The sequence below is a fragment of the Lineus longissimus genome, chromosome 8 (assembly GCF_910592395.1).
Source record: "Lineus longissimus chromosome 8, tnLinLong1.2, whole genome shotgun sequence".
In the NCBI taxonomy this organism is placed as follows: Eukaryota; Metazoa; Nemertea; class Pilidiophora; order Heteronemertea; family Lineidae; genus Lineus; species Lineus longissimus.
In genome coordinates this window covers 7,306,588-7,329,538 of record NC_088315.1, presented here as the reverse complement: position 1 = coordinate 7,329,538, position 22,951 = coordinate 7,306,588, and the positions used below count along the sequence as shown (strand labels likewise).

Here is a 22,951-nt window from a genome sequence, read left to right as displayed (position 1 = left end):
ACAAAGCGTTAGATTTCTATGCTAATTCACAATGGTCGGCTGCACCGTCATGCCGTGCATCAAGAAACAAGCGCATGTCGAGTGAAAAGCGAATCTTGTAATTTTATTTTCGGTTCAGGTCGTGGGCTTGGGACTTTGCTTTCTGAATGACTAATGCATCATGCCAGCCTGTGTGGAGGCTGGTATGACCCACTGCTTTCTGCCTGTCCTGAGAGGGTCCACAAAACAAGGACACGTCGCATGAGAAGAAAATGTTATGTCTACTTTCTTATCAGGTCAAAGCGATTATTCTTATGACATCCCTAACTACAGTCACAGATTCCATCGAAACTGCAAAGCGCCCAATGCTGAAAAATTCCAAAGTGCAAATTTCACTCGATTTCTTTGTTTACTTGAGTTCACATCACTGCTCCCTGTTGTTGATTGGTTGAAGAGAAAGGCTATTGATTGGCCAAAGAAGACAGTCTGTTCTGCCAACATCTCATCCATGCAAACGTTGTCGGACAGATGTGTTGTAGGCTAATGTCAGGGCGAAACAAGTGATTTTATTGAGAGTTTGTTGATTTATTGCACACAACACCCTGATACTGCTCCTATGCTTTAGCTTAACATTCGTTCTTGATTTCGTGGATATCGCAGCCCTCAAGCACAACTTAACAGCAAATTTTGGAACTATAATCGGAACCCCAAAGCAATTTCATCTCACACTCATGTCTGCTTTTACCATATGATGTTATGGTCTCCAGTATCAGTGATTTTTGAGATACTCCTATAAGCAACAGAAGAATTGTCAAATATATTTCCAAAATTTATTCCAAACCTATCAAGGAGAACAATGTTTATTACTTTTGTATGACTAAATTTATACTCAAAGTCACTCAAAATTGCTTCTAATTTCCTTTGTGAGCCACTCTATCATGTTTAGAAACACATTGCGATATAATGCAACATCAAAATGTGCTTGGCGATTATAAAATGCATACATAAGATTCAGCATCTTACGTCTATGTAAATAAAAGAAGAGAAAGTGTTCGATATAACGCTCGTTCTATTGTTGTGATACGAAGTGACAAAAGAAATGTATCCTCTCAGAGAGAAGAGCTATTTCAAGAGCACTTGCATCGTGAAGAAGGTCAGGATATTGCTTATAAGGCTAGATGGGTTTATTGGTAAGATATAGACATTTTTCTATGATAAAAGGTAGTCTGGGAGCATTATGAAGACTTAAGATGCAATTTCAGGCGACTTCGGATGACACAGGAATAGAAAAATTATTGGTCACCACGAGTAAGGGTTCCAACACTGCTTTGACCTGACCTGTTTTGTATATTTTTTGAAACACCCTGTACAGATATAGAGTTTTCAACAAAACACATCAACAACCCTTACCCAGTGTCAGAATTAACTCCAAAAAAAAGATAGTTCCATTGTTCAGTCTTCATTACCCTTTCTCGACTCTGACATTGCTAAATCACCAAATCATATGGAGCGACTCCCGCATAACAGGTAGAAAGTGATTCATGAGAAAGCTAATGCGATTTTAGTTAGCTGATCTAACAATTGTTAGAATCAGTAAAAAAAGTAATTTATTGGTATTTCATGGCTTTATGAATTGTTTGAGAAGAAGTGACATTTTGACAGGTGAGATTTATGATCAGTTATGTGTACAATGACGCATGAAAAATGGGTTGCTGTGGTTTGTTTTTTGAAGGCATTGCTGAGGAGTAAGACCAATGACCAATATGTCACCATTACAAATAAGGGTTTTTGAGCATTTAAAAACGTTTTAGGGTAATCTAACCAGCACAGATATGAACCCCCTAAAGATTTTTCAGGAAAATGAAATTTGACCTTGTATCCCTGAAACACCGACAGGACAGAAAGAACAGGCAAAATTCTGGTGACTTACCAGCATCATATTCGAATATCTATATAGGCACATTATTGAAAGCTCTTTGGTAGATATGATAAAAGATAGGACAATTGAAGATAACAAGCCAGGTCTGTCTCTGGTCCTCAACCCTTCAATCAAGACGAACACATTCAAACTAACAATACGCAATTACGGAGACAACGGTAGATTAGACCCAGCCATCTTCCCAAAAGTAATACAGTTAAGGCCAATGGATGATGGTTTTATGGTTCTGCGGTTTACAGCGTAGAGACTTGAGAGGCAAATGGATTTTGCTCATCATCGGAGTCCCTTGGCTCATCGCAAGAATGACCAATTATCGTAGCAAAGACGCTGGAAACGTCGGCACTAAGCGATGCTCATTAGTACACTGACCGTGATGCCATTGGTCACGGACAGAGAAAATATCAATACGGTTAATTACGTGGATATTGTGTGCAGCAGATGGATGGAATTCTCTTACACCTGTTTAGAGATGTCTTGTTAGAGACACTTTCAATAATCACAGCTGGAAAATTCCAATTGGACAGTGGATGGAATGCTTCTTTTTTGTTCAACTTTTTTCTGCGTATTTCTCAGCTGGACTTGGAGGGTACAGTATTTCTCTAGAAAGAAATTTCTCTAGCGGCAGAATACAGCTACTTTTACTTCTTGTAAAACAACCATCCACACTTCTGCAAGGTAGTTGCTTCCACTTTTAGCCTTCCTACTAAACAATACATAATCCAAAATGGTGTTGGGATTGTTCACATAATGTGATTACTTATGTAACAAATCATCGTAAGAATTAGGTTACGGCACAAAAAATTATCTTCTTATTCTTCCAGCTTCAAACAGAGTAGAAGACGTCTTCCAGTTTGATGCCTACCAACAATTCCCAATCAAGTTGCATCTACTCCATAATCCATTATTTCATTAGCACCGGAGAAATAATTGCATTGTACCACGTTTTCTTGATGCCTTGGTACCTCAAAACAATCGTCAATGTCAAAATCGTTCAGATTTTCTTCACTTGACAAGAAGAGATGATCTTTCCATTGTGTTTGCTTTGACTGATGTCGCCTCTTAGTCAATATTATGTCAAACGTTGCGTAAGTGTTACTTCTGATGTTTGATAATTCCATCTCATGCACTGATACCCTGTAACAAGTCTCCATTTGGGATTTGTGGTAATCCACTCAAATCTGACCTCGCAATTAAGAAAATTCCCCCTTAAAGGCTTACTCAGTACATGTGCATTCAAAAATTTGAAAGTTTAACCTTATTTTGAAATTTCTACAATACTGTTGTTGATCGACATACACATACTACAAATACCAAGTTTCAGTTGATTTGCATGCATATTCATGGCACAATGGCTATGTTTATTTTTATTTTAATAACGGAACCACAATTCTCACCAAAAAATTGTACTTTCTTGGGCAAAGAACAATTTCTGTGATTTTCTAACAATCCATGTGCTTCACGGGTAAACAAGATATAGCACCAAGCGACAACTTAATTTGGCCATCCACTTGTCCGCCATTACGACCATTGTCTTCTGACAAGTGTCTTCCCCAAACGGCGACAAATTTTCCACACGAGCACTCGCCGACAAAGTGATGGTCAAATTACACAATAAACGGATTAGCCGTTTACATTTTATCTCGTGAACCACGACAATGAGTACTAGCGCCGAGCGCCGTGTCACACACAACAGCGCGGTCAAGGATCAATCGTTAGTGTACTCCACAGAAATCAATGCTATATGAGCGACTAAGTATTGTTATCCCTGCTAACAATGAGAGGCTGCGATACTTTAGACTGGCTAGTTGAGTCGATGACATTCTTTAGCAGGGATTGCAGCACGGATCATTGCAAATATAATAACCCATTGCAGTGTTTGAAGATGACCTGTTAAATTAGTGTGGCTAGTTGCCTAATGATAATTGTCTACCCAAGCGGCTGAGTGTGGTTATCCTGGTTAACAATGAGAGGGTCCTGATGACTGGCTAGATGATTCAAAGCCAAATTGTGAAATATCATAACCATGCACATGGCGTGTTCAAATGTTAGAAGCATCGCCAACATCTCAAGCTTGAAGAGACATTTTGTGAAGCTGAAAAATCATCTTTCAGAGATGACAACGGCGGCAGTGACGACGACGATGACAACGACTTCTGTAGAGGCAGCTCAGAGGAGGAAGAAATGAAAATACAATCTTATTTCAAAACATAAGTTTCTGTTTTGCTTTATTAACAGGACATGGAACTTTTAAGCGGCGTCTTGCAGTGGATGTCAAATCTTGCACTCGGGCTTCATGGACCTGAACAGCGGCGGGCAGGATAACATTTTTTTCCCCTTCGTTTTCGGCGATTTTAGGTGCGACGGGCTTGCCATATCGACGACGACGACGAACACGGCGACGACCACGACCACGGCGTCGACCAAGACCACGGTGACCATGGCGACCACGATGACGAACACGACGACAACGACCACGACGACAATGACGACAGCAGAAAATGGTGCTTTACCACTATAACTGCAAGCTCATCCAAGAAAAAAAATTTGCTCCTCTTCAAGCAAAATCATCTTCACTGGTAATAAAATTTGAACAAAAATAATCTAACGGTAAAACTATCATGAAATCGTAATCCAACTTTGTGGATGTGAATTCGCCAAAAATGTGAAACCATTAGGAAAGTAGAAAATCGAAATGCTCCGTAAGAAAGAAAAAAACTTTCCAATTGGCGATTGGTTCAGAATTTTTGTAATATGCAAATATCATACTTACCACCAAGTCGAAAAGAAAGAGGGCGTCAAAAGCCGCCGTGTTGAAATTGCCGTCCTTGATATCGAAGTCTGCTCTGAAAAGACAAATAAAATGTGGTGGAAGTCATAACAATGAATAGGCATTAAAAGTTTTACGGTTCACAGAATACTGTTCACAAGCCAGACTCATATGATACATACATACAGGCAAACCTATCCTCCCCAATCCCTCCACCTCCCTCCCTCCCTCCACCCCTACATCAGCAAAGACAATACATTACTATCCATCAGCCGAGAATTACACACTTGACAAATATGATCAGGACACAAAGATGTGGCAATCTGTGAAGAATGATCTGATTTACCCACAAAGTACAATCAGCTATGACAGTGACTCGCCCATCAAAGTTCGTCTCGAGTCATTAGCCGCCTAGCTTGCATACTTCGTTACTTTGCCTAATTTGTTCATAAGTTTAACAAAGGGTAATCATCATATTGAATTTCCATTATGTCTAATATAATAATGGTGGGGTCCTGCTTCATTACTGAGGAGGCTACGCTGTCTGCTGTAGCAGCTGAGGAAAATTGTGTAGCAAAAGAGTTGAGGGATTGCCAAAGGGCTGAACCATTGGTAGATGTAAGTCACAAACACCCCTTTTTTGGCTTGGCGGGGGACTCAAGTCCCCAAAATCAGTTTGCCAATGTCGGAGACAGTTGACCTAAATGAGTGTGTTAGAAACTTCAGAGTGATATACATACCACCATACCACTGTGTGCAAAAACTGCAGTAATACACACCACAGTATCAGTGGACAAGACGCGACACCATCACAACTGATTAGCAGCATCTTCTAAATTGGCCACTTATGACGGATTTCGAGCATTAGTCAGCACTAGTGATCCACGAGCCCCTGACAAGAGGATGCTCTCATAACAGCATCTCAAGGTGCAACTTGCCCCAGGCAGGGAAGCCGCCTCTCACTGTCACTTAGAACCGTTAATTAAAACTTAATTAGATGCTTAATAAACAGAGCAACTCAGCGTCTTCGCCTTACATTATTAACCGGCCTAGGAATTTTTTCCTCGGATCGTTGTGGAGCGTGCGTGCGTGCATCGGAATTTCTGTTGTAGCGCATTATCGATCCAACCCAATCACAATTACCCGCTGCCCTAGCCCATTGTTGAGCAGTCTCTACAAGTTAAGGCCGCTAATCTCGTGCCCTTAACAACTGATTAAGCAGCAATGGCGGTTCTGCACAAGCACAGTAGCGGCGCTATTCTGCGCCGAGAGACCATGACAATGCCAGGTCCTGTTTTTCATTTACTTCAATATATTACGCACTCATAATCCGAGCGCTGGTTTACGCGACATTAATCAAGCAGTCTCGCTTTGTCATCGCGCACAATACCGACTTCGCCTGTTTGTCCATGTATAATAATGATGAAGTTCTCCGATGGATTAGGGGTCGTAGCCAGATACATCGAACTCTAATTAAAGTCAGGGAGGCAATTTGTATAGTTGTAATCTTTTAACCTTTTCGCTGGAGCAAAGAATCGGATGATTCGTTTTTGGCGGACAAACATGCGGCGCGGCGGGTGGACCCAATTATTGTTGACACAATGAAAGTGAAATTAGTGTGAATTCTCATCAGGGAAGTAATCATGTTTTGAAGATAACTTGGCAAAGCTGTATAGATAATCTTATGAAGCAATAATGGAGGGAGACTGAGGTTATAAGATGTAGGGGCGCTGGAGTGAATACAGTATCGATCTTATAAGGCTTTTTGTTGACAATTTATGAAATGATGTCACTTGGAATACATGTAGCAAGAATTGGTCTTGTCACTTAGACAAGTAAGAAAACTCAAAGTTAATTCGGTCGGCAAGAAAAGTCTAAAGTTGGCATGCCAATTAGACAAGCAAGAGAATTCTGAGCGGTCTCATCACCAAGAAACTCTACTTTTGTCTTGACATCAAGAAGAGCAAGAAAAGTCAGTATCCAATGAGTTCCAACAACCTCCCAAATATCATAAAACATTGTCAGAATCAATGGGGTTATTGCAACTCCAAATCCTCCAATACATATTGTCAAAATAAGTGTTGAGATAAATTCCATTCTGGAGTAATCTTACCACAAATGTGATGGAATCTCCTATCATTGTAACGATAATGACATCAGCCTGGCTGTAAGACGGTCATCATATCTGGTTACTTTAGACAGTGATCTCTTTACCGGCTGTCAGTGGAGATATATACCTGTTTTGGGGCTGATTGTGTCAACGTCTGTTGCTTGTCTCAATGCATTATGTGTCACAATGCAGCATCGTTGTGAAACCAATTATATTCTTTGTGGCAAAGTACAACTTTTTACACTGTCAGATTCCCATGACGTTGTGCACAATATGACTTTATTTTAATGGTATTGCAGTCACAATGACGTAATGTCACTGTTATATGGCGACTTCATTCCATTCATTTCGTCGTTTTAAAAGGAGATGTCCAGTATCAGCATCTCATCCAGGTGGAGTGATACCCAGTTGCGCAATGCTATGGAATCTGGAAGGTGGCTGAAAAACTGTTCAACTTGGGCTATAGCCTAGCAGACTTCGACTTTATATGACAGAGCCACTGCTCAAGGAAACTGGGACGTTTCGTTTCCCTGGAGAAAGTCGCGTCAAACAAATGTCAAACTCTCTTTCTTTTCTGATCCCCAGCCAAGATTAGGGATGGTCACCTCCAAACATGGCAATTTCTTCAGAGGTAAGTGGTTTCCGATATGATATCATCAACAGATCATGACATATCCGCAACCTGTCCAAAAACAAAGTGAAAATCTTTGAAGACAAATCCAGCAAGATCAAACTCATTTCGTCCGCAATAACAACGCGATATTCTGATCCGACGTACAGAAAAGAGACGTAACGACTGACAGGTCACATGGCATCGTCACACAGGGCTCAATTCATGGTTCATTGCCTTCCTACGCTACCGAAAGGATGCCGTGTCCCCACCTCGGATATATTATCTGAAAATCAAAGCGCTTATTATCACATGACTTGATTTCAAAATGCACCAATCGAATGTATGGTCCACAGAATGAAACAACCAATAAATATCCATTTTTCATTTGCGCAAGCTCCGCTGATCCGTTAATCTTCGCCGAGACAAATGGTACGATCTTCAATAACAGAAAGACATCATTCCGTATTCTTCCATATTTGGTTGTGCCCGATATCGTAAGACGCTATCCGATGTGTTTATGAATCCGCTAGAATGATGCAATCAGAAAAGATAGTTTTTAATTTACCTCAGTATATAGATTTGTATTTTTGCACGACAATCGAATAAGATCTGAGGTGATATCGGGCCGAGCTCAGTCTAACGATACAATATCTACCAATAGGTACCAGATGATTGGCTGCCTGTACCAAACTTTTCTTTGATTCCCATTCAAAGTTAGTTAGATTTTCAGATGATAAAAAGAAATACAAGTTTTGGCACCAAACATTTGACATGTTTGGGAAAATGAATGAGAGAGATTGTTGTTTTGTTTTGAGGCAATTCATGGAAGACTTTTGCAAGTAATTGTTGTGTAACTTGTGTCACTGTTGTTTAGGTGACCGTCTCGGACAGACCAGCATCCATTAAGAGGAGTAATGCTCCTAATTACTCAATTTTAACAGGACCAGTAGCAAACCACAAGTTGTGTTGCCCAATCCCCAACAAGCCTGTTTGCCTACATCCGGCAACTAAAAAAGGAAACGGACAAAATTAAACCCTGCTTTTTGTGGCTATGGGCAGTTTGCAGTAGATTCATTTTAAGCTCTGTGCCTTGTCCTCTCCTAGCACAATATTGGGCAGAAAATATTTTGGTCAACAACTCGCCACAAAATAACCGCATACGGTAATATTGTGTCGATTGTCCAAAGTCAAATGTATGAAATTGGCATGTGAAGTGCTTGGCATACAAAGGCAAGTATATCACCTATTTGATTATTAAGAGTACATTTCAACAATTAGATATAGAAATGCACACAATTCCTCCTTAGATACCGTCCAAAAGTATCTGGTAAATATAAAAACTACTTCATAACATGTATATCAAGAAATGTAAATAACGCATAAAAAATCCTCGTCGTATTTATGAGATGTGGAAAAAATCTCCATTTTTGCATCAAATATCATCATAAGGAAGCAACAAGAAATTCATATAATGCAATGTGAAGTAGGCTTGAGTATTCTCTTAAGAGCTGAATTATCATCTCGTGCTGCGGTGAGTTTTGTTTTCATAAAGGATATAATGATCGTGCTACATGTAAAATGTATGTTGTTGTTGGCTATTAAACTATTGTATACATGGTGAGCCAAAATATGTAACCCATGAAACCGTTGATAAGCAAATGTTAACGATGATGCTTAAGTTTTTATTGATTGCAAGGAGCAGAAACAGATAAGGTTGCAGCGGGCCACAGTTCTAGAAGACGTGGTCTTAAAGGGAAATTATAGGAAGGAGCCACTGGTAGGTTACATTCCCATATGTGTCTCTCCTATCTCACAATTCATCAAATCTATTCACTCTTGTGGAATATAATTGTTCCTATTGGTCACCTGAAGACTACCGATTTGACCCTCCTGCCTCTAGTCCTCTTTAAGGTAGTTCTCTATGGAAAATGACAATGTTGAGGTGTCCAGAATATCTTAAAAACCTCTTATTCTAATTAGGTACCAGTACCGGACTGGGAACGATCTTTCTCTATTTTTTTTGTGTCACCCAGTATATGCTGCAAAGAAAGAGCGCCATTGTCAGTTACAACTTTTCGGAAAGTATTGCGCAATTCCGTATCACATTAACATAGAACTCTCCTGTTGAGGAGGGAAGTAAAATATCTTGTTCGATTCATTTGTTCACAAGTGTTTTGAACAATGCAAGAAAGTTAATAAACTTTCTGTTGAATACTTCAGCATGGTCACAAAGTCGTGTTAAGACTTTTTCATTAAGGCACAAATGTAAACAAAATATTTCTAGGCAATATTTTCATTTATCTTGCAATTATCATGTTGGAATATGATATCATTTCACTGTGTGACTTCAAAAGTTACTGTCTAGAAGCTTACGTTTACTTGAAATCATCCAAACAAATCGTTATAAATTGCAAAGTCTGACACAAAGGAATTCACTTTTCTATCAAAAGTGTTTGATGCAAACTTATATGCTTTGTACTCCTTTTTCAAATAAGTGAAATCAAGAAATGATGCCGTCAAATCAACTCCCGAAGCCAATTGTGATATTGGGCATGAAAAAAACCCGATATCCATAACTGCAAATTCAAAGAGCACGAAAGCCAAATGTGCTAAAGTTCTTTTTAGGTCAGCAATACAAAGTTGAAAAGTTGTTTGACTGACAACGCTTTATGTGCAACTGATATCAAAATGATGTGTCAAAAATGAAAATATCTGAAATAATGAAGAATTTAATATTTGGCAATAACACAAAGCAGAGAAACTCGCACTTTCTTTCGCTTTATCTAAGAACTAGCAAATGCCATTTCTCAAAGCAGCAGGCATGAAATGCATAGCCCAGAGAACGGCAGCAAAAAAAGACAAAGTTTCCCCATGAGCGCAGCAGGGCTTTGAAGCCAACAATATCGTCGGTGTTTGCGTAGGTTGGCTTTACACATTGTTGCCTAAAATCAACAGGAATGCCGGACGCGCTCATGTGTGAGTTGCGATTTGTTGAAACAATGACTAATGAGCGCTTTGCATTTTCGTCATTTGAACAATCTGATTGGAGCGGCTTTGGGCGGTACCGTCTTTAAAGTGAGGCAACGCTTTGTTGTTACGAGGTGCGCCCAATCATGTGTCGGAGGATTTCTTTGGCTTTCTTTTGAGGGAGTTGTGGAATATTGCCTCACGGAGGTGATGGATTATGGATGTGATATCAGTATACTGAAGGAAATCCCTTGTAAAAATGAGAAGCAATCTCACTGGAATTACAGTGAAATGTACAAGACACTCATTAGCTGCATGCACTGAGGGTGTTTGTGGGGAGGGGGCTGCGCACCTCCCCCTTATTTGAAAATTTCTTTGAAATCGAATATGAATTATTGAAAAGTGATGAAAAAACACCGAGTTGCCCCTCATTCTCAGTTTCTTGGGCCCAACCCTGTAGCAAAGGGGAGACTTTCTGGTTAAGCAATATAAATGTACAATTAAATACAAAACATGAAACTTCCACAACCTGGACTAATTGAAATGCAACAAGGAGCTTCTCTCGATGAAATCTTTCCACCTCTTAGGTCCTGATATGGACAGCATCATTAATATTTTAAACACAACACTTAAACTCAGTCGGTGAACACTCGGAATGCTTTGACAATGCCGTGTGAATTTGGCAGAAGAAATGATCGAAAAGATTTAGCAGTGTCACTGTTATCTTTCAACGAATGTTGATTTCAACTTAAACTAACTAGAATTCACTCTTATTTTGGTACAGGTGCTTTATATTTATGTATGTGTTGTTTTCGTCAAATGAGGCTGGAATGGAAGAATGGCACTCAATCTCCACTTCAGCTTGTGAACACAATGAGGAACAGTTAGAATTTCACCTCTGTCATTTTCTGCAAGTTTTGCAAACATGGTCACTGCGGTGATGGCAGGTTTGATGTGCGAGGGCGAAATATTCCACGCTTACAGTATCAGATTGCTTCTTGAACACAAGAAGTTTTTTATGATTGCACAATAGATGTTTTAGACTGGCCACAGCAAAACTGATGGGTAAGATAAACTGCTAAACTGTCGCCGCAGGTGAATCAAAAGCATGATGGAAAAATTGTGAGTTCCCTACATCTGGTCCGTCTGGCTGCCATTTGTCAGTCCCTCTAATCATCTCGCAATAGCAGCCAAAAGATCTTTAATCAAGACCCTTTGGTGGCAAAAATTGTATCTTAATTGACAGATCTAATCAATATTTCAGATTATATGTCCAGAATGGTCAATTCTGAGACCGCCTTGTTTTGAGCACTCTTGCCGGGCAGCAATGACCTGAATTCAAACAACACCCAAGGACCTTCACGCACCTTGTAATTATTTTGCGTCTATCTTGGACTGGCGCACCGTCCATAGTCTCAAGCAGGTCAATACGAATATAATTACTGTTCATTATCAGCACCATTCAGTGCGTCTTCAATGGCCGCGTTTCGAGAAATAAAAAGGTTGTTCCTATCCAGTCTCCTGTGTAAAAACTAATTTAAGATTGCATGTTAATTAAGCATTATACGCAACTCGAACAGTGAATGCGATATTTTTATTGCGTGAAAGAAATTAGTCTTAAATTTTAGTAGAAAATGCCCAGCCTAATTGGTGTGTTTAGAAATGACATATTCTGGCGTTCATGACATGTTGTGCTAATGACGATGAAAAATAGCGGAGAAAAATACGAACAACACAATTTTTTAGCTCGCTATTGCCGACTTGATCATTATGAAGTTATTTGTTTGTTAAACGCTAGGCAACTGCTATTCAGTTTACACGCAATGTGTCACTAAAAAAATCATTTTGAAACAGAGTTTTCAAGCAGATCATGACATAATTGTTCTCGATCTTGAGTCAAAGAATCCTTGCTAAATTATTAGGCTAGGTTTTTTTTTAACATTTGACATTTTGAACACATTTTTTGATAATCAATATGATTATGATTTTTATTCTGTCACAGTCTTGACACAGTCCCTATTTTTTAACAAATGACTGGTTATACAGCTGTCAAAAACTTTTTCTATCATAACCCATACTCTAAAAGTTACTTTTTATTTGTCTGCTGTGAAAAGTAACCCAAAGTATAACTCGCATTCCATTTTTTCTATGCTGCCATTCCACCTGACAACAATCATCAATGTTTTCTATAATCGCTAACAAGTATGTGTAATTTCATTTCTTACTAAATGCCTTACGAAATATCACAAGAATAAAAACAAATCGTCGCTATAAAAAACTAACTTGTTAATCAAGTTTTTGTCCTCAGAATGCAGTACAAGCCCTGCGGGACAAAAAAGACAAAATGACATAATTCAATTGTTTCAACATACATGTAGCACATAATAAAATTGAACGTCAAAATAAAAAAAATTGGCATTTTCCATCCTCTTTTTATAGCAGGCTAAGAAAATTTACAGATTCTGACAGATTCCTGTTTAGAAGATTCCATAATCTAATTGTAATTCTTAATAAAGATTTATCAACCAGAACAGACGCGTTCCAGAAAAACCTCCGTGATCACCCATTTAGATTTTTTTCGGATAACGTGCAATATCGCGCAAAAACAATTTGCGGTAAACGAACCTTCTGAATAATACTTCAAAAGAATGAATTGCCACGAGCGCAGCCACAAGACGAAAAATTTGAAATTTATCAGGACACTATCAATGACACCTGTAATCAGTTTATTCAGATTCTTGGATTTTTCTGCGAGGACAACACCGATGATATTCTCGACCATTCGTAATTAAGACGTGCTGCGCACAGCTTCATCAAGAGCGTCCACTCTTAGCCATTGTCACGCGGAAGTACAAGTCAATAGCGCCGAGAAATAACACTTATTAGTAAGATTATTAACGATGTTGGAGCTCTTTATTATCTTGCGGCACATCTATTTAACCGTTGTATCATAAGAGAGAAAGTAATTACTGGATGCCTTATCCAACATGTACAGGAATGCACTCTCGCCAGATATGATTTCATTTAACCCCTTTTGGAAAAAAAGAAAAAATGCCCCACGGCCATCCGGTTGAACTTTGGATAAGACATGCGATAGTATCATGTATAATCACAAAAGTCACAGTAAATGTCATGTTATCTTTCTCGTGACCAATAGCATTTGGTCATGTTGGTTGCATGATTGTCACAAACATACTTGTAGCATTCTTGTCCGAGCACCAACAACTTTAATTTCACGTCATCTGTTTCTTTTCAGCATGGTAAACCAGCCCACAGGGGATGAATGTTGTCCCTTGATCACCCGTAGGGGGAGTGACCAGTCCTGCAGAGTGCCCAGTGTTCAAAACCGCAGTGATACACCAACACCTGCCCAACTTTGAGGAAGAAGACGGTTAACTGGCATACTATAATTCTCATATATCAATAAGATAATGATTTTGGCCGCAGGAGGTCCAGTGACAATGAGTGAGATGCTGGCCCTTTGTTAGGTTTCCATCAATCGATAGTGCTACGCAACATCATTAAAATGTCATCAAAGAAAACAATAGCCAGGTGACTCCCCAATTAGATACAAGTAAGATACAATGTCACTCTTGTAGCCATATTGATAGCGACTCACAACAATAAGGTATCAGCGGATATTTTGCAGCTATTGTGACCTTTTTGTCTCATTAGCTAGTGTGTAATTAAACGAGGAGGAGCAGTACCTGTGACCGTCAGGTGGCCCAAATGTATACAGTAGAACCTCTCTATTAGGGACACCCTCACCCTCAGGACTAACAAGTGCTGTCCTGGATACAGAGGTGCCCTGATTAGGGAGGTCGATTTGGGTCCAACACTAGTGTAGGAGGAATACTACCTGAAGATGAACACCTCCAAGAGCAGAGAAAATGCTGAAGAAGAAGAAGCCTGGTATGAAGCTGACGTCCAAAAATATCAAAGAACTTTTGAATATTTGATCAGACACCTACCGTACTTCAAATGACATCCAAGAGTGACTAGACTCCCAACCAGACCGTGTGACTTATGGAACAAGACACACTGAGCAGACCTCGTGCGCTCTGCCCATTAACTCATAGTGAAATCATACTTTAGAGAAAGTCCCCCTGGTCGAGCATCTTGACCCACAATGTCTTTGACAACACAACACGGCTCCTCAAAGCTATACAAGCCAATGGGAGGCTGGATGCGGGTCCAGAGGCTACTGGACTATAAACAAATTCAGATGCTGGTACAAACCTGTAATTGAATGATGGTTTAATGTCAACCGAGGAAAGAAAAATGGCAAATTTGGCAACTTGATTAAGGACATGGCCCACTTAAAGCTTTTTTTCATTGTCAAAGATGTAAACTGCCACCAGCAAACTCCAAATTGAAATTTAATGCAAAAAATTTTCAAAACACACCAATCAATGCTTCAGATGTCAATGTACTTTCTGTTTAATTGAGTTTATTGCCAAATTTATTTTAAAATCTTTTAGTTAAATGTTTAATTATAAAATGATTCACTTGACATCAATTGTTAGAGGAAGTGGAAGGGTCATTATAGTCATACTATTGGTGTAGGTGGCCAAGATGCCCGTATCCATAAACTTGATAAATGCCCAAATCCATTTACCACTTGTGTACTTTTTCTCTTTCTATGTGAATTGTTTGTTGGAGCTGTTTTTTCAGTGTCATAATGTCACATTAGGTCAAATTTGATAATTTCCTTGATAGGTATTTGTCCTGTACCCCAAAGATGGTGATGAAATAATGGCGATTCCTTTCTTTCAAGTAGGAATTTCCTTAGTGTTTCCTTAGTTCTAACTGCTGCATCGGCAGTGCCTCTTAAACTTTGCAAAGAGAGAGTTAGCTTAGAGTTGCATTTCATGATCTTCCAGCCCAGGGACTTGATTTCGGAACTGAGGCAGAATCTACCAAAGCTGCCAAGACTTAGTACGAGAACAACCAAATAATGAAATGGTCCAAGGACCATGCTCACCTCGGGTAATGTAATGCATGTCATTTGCAGTGGATATAGGGAGAACAGTTTCTGGCTAGTTTCACCAGTTTTAATTCCATTATTAGAAAGAAAATTATCAGTACCATCTAAGTATAGCATTTTGGTTATAAAGTTGACTCAATTTCAGGGTTTTTGAAGAGTGTACATGTCACATGGAAATTGGTTGATATCTTTCAACAGTTTAGGAGTAATAGGACTTCGTTGGATTTCCAAGATGGCAGCCTGGCGGCCATATTTGTCATGGGATTTGACTGAAAATTAGGGATATTGATAGGAGTACATAGATACAATATCACAATAAGTTTGGTTACAATCCGATCATAAGTGTCGGAGTAATAGGACTTTGTTTAATTTTCAAGAGGGCCGCCTAGAATAGGGTCCCTAGATATATGGCCTCACAAATTTAGAACCTTCTTGCTCAAATAGAAATGAAATGTGCCACCTATCGGTGATTTAGTGAACTTTGACCTCTGTGACCTTGAAAAGAAGGTCAAATCAAAAACCCGGATGATATGTCATTTAACCTTATTAGATACACCCACCATAAAAATTTTGTCACCCTACTACGTACAACCACTAGCTTCAATGAAAAGGCCAGGGGCCATTGCGCTCACCATCTAGATATTTGGTGGTAAGAATTCATGCTCTTTAGAGCCAAATGCAAATAGAGCAAGATGCAAATATCTTGATGGTCAAGATGCAATAATGATGACATATTCCCCATTTAAGAAAACTAATCTAATCATCATCCATGACAAATAGTTTTATTAAAAGAAGAAAGGCATTGTAAGGACAAGAATTAGAATAGTGGCATGGCTAGCTGGACCCCAGGACAATGGACAATGGACAATGGACAAGGGATTAGATTAGATTCAACAATACAGTCATCAGGACATGCCTCCACCAATGAAAAGACTAAGAGGGTCAAATGACCCTATTAGCTCAACCAGTTTTCTGGGGGGAATGAAATGGGGTTTGGTCACATGCTCATGACTTAATTAGCAGAACCACTTCTAACTGCTCTGTGCATTTGGAATCAGACAGAACACAGCTTGTGCCTGGGCTGAGGTGTGTGTAAAAAGGTGAGTGTCTCACATTTATGAGCTACAAGATCACATTTATGTCAAACATTTGAGATTTATTTGAAGTTGAAGTGTAATCAGCATTGCCAGGAACCCAAACAGGATTTCAACACTTGAATATTTCTGTTCCCTTCTCTAATTTTTACTTTCAGTTGATCATCGATTAGAGAGATGTCAGTCCACTGGTCAGCTGTACAAGAGGAGCAAGTATAATTTCTCTTCTATGAAGGTGTCTTTCAGTCTATTCTGCATCTTACTGAACTGCATACAACAAACCAAGATGCCTTTTTACTATATTTCCATGAAGTCTGAAGTGGTAGTTGAAGTGATAGTCGACAGCGATCATATGGCCAAGCACACACCAAGTTCGAAGTCTACTAACTTCCTTATTTGGAAACCTTTTTCCTGGTTTAGAAATTTCAAGACATAATAGTTGCCTTGTCTCTGCTAAAGCATGATTTAATACAGTCCATATCAATGTTTTTAATGGTCAGTATTCTGGTCAAAATATGTATACTATGCTTTGGTTTGCCATCTGACACGAGTGATCAGGTTTTAATCGTCTGATCAGAGTAGTTCTCTAATAGAGCAGATAGTGAGTCGAATGTGGTTCTGCCGTCTGACACAGGAAACCCAGCCGCAATCCTCTGGGCCAGTCTGGCAACCAGAGCAGTTCTCTAATAGAGCAGATAGTGAGTCGAATGTGGTTTCACCGTCTGATACAGGAAACGCAGCCGCAATCCTCTGATCAGAACCGATTATGCTTTTGATAGTGGTCTTTGACGGGCCTAGGCACTTCGTATCTTTATCAATGTTTTTAATGGTCAGTATTCCGGTCAGAATATGTATGCTATGCTTTGGTTTCCATCTGACACGAGTGATTAGGTTTTAATCATCTGATCAGAGTAGTTCTCTAACAGAGCAGATAGTGAGTCGAATGTGGTTCCGCCGTCTGACACAGGAAACCCAGCCGCAATCCTCTGGGCCAGTCTGGCAACCAGAGCAGTTCTCTAATAGAGCAGATAGTGAGTCGAATGTGGTTTCACCGTCTGATACAGGAAACGCAGCCGCAATCCTCTGATAAGAACCGATTATGCTTTTGATAATGGTCTTTGACGGGCCTAGGCACTTCGTATCTTTATCAATGTTTTTAATGGTCAGTATTCCGGTCAGAATATGTATGCTATGCTTTGGTTTCCATCTGACACGAGTGATTAGGTTTTAATCATCTGATCAGAGTAGTTCTCTAACAGAGCAGATAGTGAGTCGAATGTGGTTCCGCCGTCTGACACAGGAAACCCAGCCGCAATCCTCTGGGCCAGTCTGGCAACCAGAGCAGTTCTCTAATAGAGCAGATAGTGAGTCGAATGTGGTTTCACCGTCTGATACAGGAAACGCAGCCGCAATCCTCTGATCAGAACAGATTATGCTTTTGTCCACTGCATAACGTCCAGACACAGGACAGCCTAGGTCTTTCTTGTGGTAGGGATACCAATGTGTTGGGGCATATTCCAGGAGAGGAAGGACTCTCTTGTCGTTGTTGACTTAAGATCGATGCGAGTCTTACTGTATGTTTCTGCAGAGGAAACCCGTGGTCTTGGTAATTTTGGGATATACCTTATACATCCTATCTTTAACTTTTTATGAACTGCCAAAAGTGATTCGTTCCAACTCTATTGTTTTTATCGGCCTCAGCCTTCATCGGTGTGTAATATGACATAAATTTTGCCATATTTTCTTGATGGGATATATTTCAAATGATGTTATAAATCAATCAATATGGCAACCACTATACTCGCCTGTTGTGTCACACCGACTGTAACTAGCTAAAGAGGGAGGTAAGCTGTTATGGATGTCAGATAGTGGTCTCCCTGGCATTTGCTTGCAATTTTTGTTGACATTCCACCACGATCTCAAGGGCCTGGCTTTATCTAATGATACGTTTGCACGGGGGTAGTGGGGGAAGGGTGGAAGAGCCAGTCACCCCCGTGGGAATTACGATTCCCGAAAGGATGTCTTTGGAAAGGGTAAGCACTTGTTAGCCAATAAAGACAAGATTTTAATCCCTCAGCTTCTATGAGGCATTTGGAGAGACTTCTTGTCTAAACAGTATCATTTCACCACCTCTAAGGCATACAATGGTAACTTATAAACACAAGACCTTGATCCTTGTCTTGGAGGTCTTTGACAGGCCTAGGCACTTCAAATCTTTATCAATGTTTTTAATGGTCAGTATTCTGGTCAGAATATGTATGCTATGTTTTGGTTTGCCATCTGACACGAGTGATCAGGTTTTAATCATCTGATCAGAGTAGTTCTCTAATAGAGCAGATAGTGAGTCGAATGTGGTTCCGCCGTCTGACACAGGAAACCCAGCCGCAATCCTCTGGGCCAGTCTGGCAACCAGAGCAGTTCTCTAATAGAGCAGATAGTGAGTTGAATGTGGTTTCACCGTCTGACACAAGAAACGCAGCCGCAATCCTCTGATTAGAACAGATTATGCTTTGTCCACTCAGCATAACGTCCTGACAGAGGACAGCCTAGGTCTTTCTTGCATTAGGGATACCAAGGTGTTGGAGCATATTCCAGGAGGGGAAGGACTCTCTTGTCGTTGTTGACTTAAGATCGATGTGAGTCTTACTGCATGTTTCTTGAGGAAATCCTTGGTCTTGGTATTTTGCACTTGATACGTTTTGTCTATAAGCTTGTTAGGACTTGGTAATTTTGTGAATGGAACTCCATGTCCCACTTGATCGCCCATTGTCCCAGTTATTCGCAGGATCGATACGGTACGGCCGCAATCGGGATTGTGACATCAGAGGGACTAAAATGAGTTCAGGTGTTGATTAAGCAAGAAATCGTGTTGCCTATCAACCAACGGGCCTAGGCACTTCATATCTGGCCATGAGGAGGAACAGCCAAGGAAACGACGCTGACAAAACATTTACCACGATAACTATTCAGAATGGTGTCTGTTTTTCCATCCGTCATTATGGTGCATGTTTCTCTTTAGCACGATATCTTTTCAGAATGGTGTCCATCCGTCAACGCAGAATTCCGTCAACACAGAATGGCATCTTCGTTCCATCCGTCAACATGGTGCACGTTTTGTAACCGAAAGACGTAGGCACTTCAAAACTAGCCATGAGGGACAACAGAAGGACTAAATCGAGTTTCAGTGTCATGTCACCTATCAACCAAGGGGGTTGGCAGGCTTGTTTATTGTTACTACATGTTGAGTTGTTCTGCAGGGTTACGTCAATCGGGGATTGTAAAGTTCAGACAAATGTTTCTTTTGTTCTTCGTTTTTTATCTTCCAGTGTTTTAGTCCATTTGAAAGTTGTACTTACTGATTTATACTCCTGCAGTGTTGATCAGGTCCAGTCTCTAAATTTCGCAAGAGTTCAGGACCCCATAGAACTATGTCAGTGAAGAGAGAGGAATCAATGCCACACAATGATGACACTGGAGCCAATTTGATACATGTAGGTGGATCAGTAGCGTTGCCTCATATCAAACTTTAGACCCTTTTCTAAATTGATTAATAAACTCTAACTCAAGCCCTGACCCATTGTTAGTGATGAATAAAACTGTTGGGGCTGTGCCCAGGGTGGAAATGTCTGCTGAAGAAGCAATTTAAACAAAGTCGTGGGTGTTATGTCTAAACAAGAGTATTTATTTGTTATCTCTTCTTTTCAGGCAAGAATCAAATTCTGAAAGCATCAGCCGACCACTACAGACCGAAGAGAGAATGAGGTTTTTTGGTTCAAATGGTGGCAAATTGGTCTATCAGCCTGGGTTACGGAGTAACGGCATCATTGGTTTCAAGTCTGGAGCCACACAGCGAGATTAATGCACGAAGTCTACCATGAAAGGACACAGGAAAGATAAATGATATCCAAGGTCACACAGCAAACCTGCCCCTGACTTCAGTCACAATGCAGCTGATGGCTTTGTCAATCGTTTCAGGCCATTTCAATGCTGCACAAAAGCTTTTCAGTGAGATTCTTTCAATCTTTTTCACATTTTTCAGTAATGCATCACAAGTATTTGTATTCCGCTAGATATTTGGTGGTTAAGAATTCATGCAGAGATATTGCACTTTTTACCTTTTCAGTTTTGAAGTCGAGAATCAGATCGGACCGGAATTCATTGTCCGAGGTTATCTGACGTGGGGAGTCATGTGCACCAAATTTCATGTTCATAGCTTTAGCGGTTAAGAAACGTGCCATATTTACACTCAAGCAGCCAATTTACACTATTTGACCTACGTGACCTTGAAAAGTAGGTCAAATCAATAACCCGTATGATATGTGATGTATCCTTGCTAGGAAATATTATCGAAAATGATTCACTTATAAGAGAGATATCACACTTTTTAGGTTTTCACTTTTTGCCTGCTGATGGCTAAGTCAAGAATTAGATTGGACAGAAATAAGTGTCTGAGGTCATCTGACTTGGAGGGGCCTGTGTACAAGGTTTCAAGTTCATAGACTTACTACATGTAGCAGTTGAGAAATGTGCCACGGTTTTTGAAACAGGATACAGATGACAACGAACGACAGACGATGACGGATGACTGATGACTGACGACTGACGACTACGGCGACTGTGATGACTAGGGCGACAGATGCCGGACACTGCGGTATTGTACAGACTGTGGGACCTAAACATGAATTATTTGCTGTGCAGTTGCAAGAAGGAGTACCTCCCGTAACAATATTATTGAAAACGAGTAATTGCACTTTTTACCTTTTCAGTTTTGAAGTCGAGAATCAGATCGGACTGGAATTCGTTTTCAGAGGTTATCTGACGTTGGGAGTCATGTGATCCAAATTTCAGGTTCATAGCTTTTGCGGTTAAGAAATGTGCCATACTTACACTCACAGCCAATTTACACCATTTACACCTCGCAATACCTACCATAAAAATATTATTGAAAACGATTCACTTATAAATGAGATATCACACTCTTTAGGTTTTCACTTTTGGCCTGCTGATGGCTATGTCAAGAATCAGATCGGACCGAAATCAGTGTCTGAGGTCACCTGACCTGGAGAGACCTAGCAGTTAAGAAACGTACCACTTTTTTTGAAACCTGATACAGATGACATGGACAGTGAGGATCCTGGCTCTATTTCTGGACGTCTCATCAGAAAGATGAGATCTATGGTGGAGCATCTTCACAGTTAGAATACGCAGTCACGTCACACTTGGTAGCGACATGAGCTTCCAATCGTTCAGTAGCCAGGGTGCCAGTGATTATTGTGAATGACAGACTCCACTATAGAGCAGTCTGCTCCTTTACTTCCCTTCAACCATGTAAACACATCTATTTTCCCAACATCAAATGACTTTTATCAAAAACAGCTCATTTCCACAGACATTCCTTTTTTGATTTCATGGTTTCTACTGTAAAAGTGAATGGGAAGCTTCTCCTATTAAATGCCTTACTCCATTGAACATTCACTATAAGTCAATGCATTTTCAATCTGTGCATAAAAACCCTCCCCATTTCACCAACTTGTCATTTTTGCATCCTGCACTTCACCGCCGCAAGCTCTTGCTGAGAGCTAGTTCATGTTTTGAATGTATGTGTATTTTTGCAATATCTTCGTATCAGATTGTTACCTTTCTCTGTGCCAACGATGTATTCCTTTGTCTCCTCAATGAATAGTTAGTGTGCAGAAACCTTGTGTAATTTGTCAGTTTTTCTATACAAGGGGTAGGAGACTCGAATTCTAATTGTATTACTTTGTTTTGTCATCTTGAGTTGTATTGCTTGATATAATAATTTGTATTATTGTAAGGGGCCGATGGCCTTAATCATTAATAAAAGTTTATTATTATTATTATATTATTATCATCATTATTATTATCATTATCATAGTTAAATAAGGAAATGCAATAATGCGAGCATCAAGGATCTGGGCATGATGTACAGCCGCCCAGACTGATACTGTAAAATAGACAAATTTCATTTCTCCATTGATTCCTCTTGATGTTGTCACCAGACAAAGTAAAGAAGACAGAGGTGGATTAACATTCTTCATCTTCATTGTTCACTGCTGTAATAGACTCGACATTCATTTCATTAGATAAGATGATGTAAAGAACTTCTTCGGTTCAGGACCAGCACATCAGATGCTGCTTGCGTAGTTGACATTGTTTCAAAGAGAGGATTGCAGCAGTCATGCCCCCTTACTATTCCACACATGACACACTTGTAGAAACTATCTCAACTGTCCTAAATACATTCTACTCTTTAGTAAGCATGTAATTAAGTCAAGAATCAAATCAGACCAAAATTCATTGTCAAAGGTCACCTGACCTGAGGGGTCCTGTGTACAAAGTTTCAAGTTCATAGCTCCAGCAGTTAAGAAACATGCCACTGTTTTTGAAACAGGATATAGATAATGACGATGATGACAACGGACACAGCGGTGTTGTATAGACAGTGAGCCAATGAGTACAAAATGACATAATAAG

The 22,951-nt window shown here is 39.9% G+C and overlaps 1 protein-coding gene across 3 annotated transcripts in view; it reads right to left on the bottom strand.

The window, feature by feature from the left end:
- The window catches only part of LOC135492103 (transcription factor Sox-6-like), a 166,622-nt gene that overhangs the window by 114,714 nt on the left and 28,957 nt on the right, over nucleotides 1-22,951 (bottom strand). For all 3 annotated transcript variants that reach the window (XM_064778283.1, XM_064778281.1, XM_064778282.1), the window contains exon 3: nucleotides 4,689-4,761. The gene's annotated coding sequence lies outside the window, so the exon portion shown is untranslated. The remainder of the gene's footprint in view (nucleotides 1-4,688; nucleotides 4,762-22,951) is intronic.